The following is a 1315-nucleotide window of genomic DNA, read 5'->3' as shown; positions in this document are numbered from 1 at the left end:
GGGGGGGGGGATGTTTTCCAAATGCTAGCCCTTAGTTTGTGCTGGAAACAAAACAAAAAACAACTGTCTAGATTTCCCAGGTCCCTGCCCTTTGGAACCACTAACCCGTGCCACACAGTGACTCTGTGATGCAGGGCTGTCACCCAGAAAACCGGTTTCTTCTGGTGTCTGCAGAAGCATGGTCCAGGGCGCCTTCGTGGAGGAGACGGCACACAAGATTCAGAATCAGTGCTCTGCTGGCCTCCAGAGAGGCCTCTTCAGGAGTTCCCTCCAACCCTCACTGTGTCACATGCCCTGGGGACAAGCCTGGAGGGCCTTCATTGGCCTGTGAGCGCCCTGTAGTATGCCATCTGTCAGTGCCTAGCACAGTATGTGACATTGGCACATCGCAGGGTTCATAGAATAAGAACTGGGAACAGGGAACTTCAGATGTGGGAAGGGCAGAGTCCGAGATCCTGATGCCCCAGAAAGGCCTGGGATGGGAGGCCAGTCACCGGGAGGGAAATGATTACATTAGTTTTAGTGGGTCCTGGGGCTTCACCATGCCCCTGTCCAGCGGGTTGCTCATGACTGTCCTTAAGTGTGTGGGGAATAAGTGAGTGATGCCAACCCTCCTTGCTTAGCTTGGTGGCCTGCAGGGGAAACCCTCCAGGGTTAATCGGCCAACACAGCCCTATCTACCAGCTCCACTCAGGTCCTCTTGTGTGCCCATGTGATTGCGGGTGGGCCCAAGCGGGTTTGGAAAGGCAGACTGGGGGTCACCATTACAGTCCCCTTCACACCAAGCGAGTAGATGCCTGAGTCTTTGCTGGCAGAGTCCAGGATACCGGCGACAAGCTTGTCCCGGGGACAGTGGGCATGTCCACGCCAAAGTCCCTCTGTCCATGGGAGCCCTTGTCTCGGAGCAGGTTACTGTGCGCTCCCGAGGACTTTCCTGAGGGTTGGGGACCACTCGCTTCGGGCAGGAACCTGGCCCCCCAGCTTCTCCAGCTGAGCTGGGCTCAGCTGGAGGCACTGGCCAGCCGGGCTGAGGAAGGCTGTGGCCCGGGGACCCGGAGGGGAGATCCAAGTCTTAAATAGGGCCAAGCCCAGCAGGGCGCTCCAGGCGCAAGCTCTGAGGAGGGACAGCCCTAATGCCTCAGCACACCAATGAGGGGGTCGACCGTCCTCACCGACACCCGCCGTCACCGCCGAAGCAGCACTGATTCGTACCCGGAGCCGGCTGCCCGTCCCCATGCTCGTCCCGACCCTCGGACCAGAGCGCCCGCACCTGCGGACGCGGCGAGGGGGGGCGCATAGTGCGAGGAGCGGCCCT

This window comes from Fukomys damarensis, unplaced genomic scaffold (genome assembly GCF_012274545.1).
Source record: "Fukomys damarensis isolate Sample0158 unplaced genomic scaffold, DMR_v1.0_HiC HiC_scaffold_13, whole genome shotgun sequence".
NCBI classification, from domain to species: Eukaryota; Metazoa; Chordata; class Mammalia; order Rodentia; family Bathyergidae; genus Fukomys; species Fukomys damarensis.
This window is presented reverse-complemented; position numbering follows the sequence as displayed.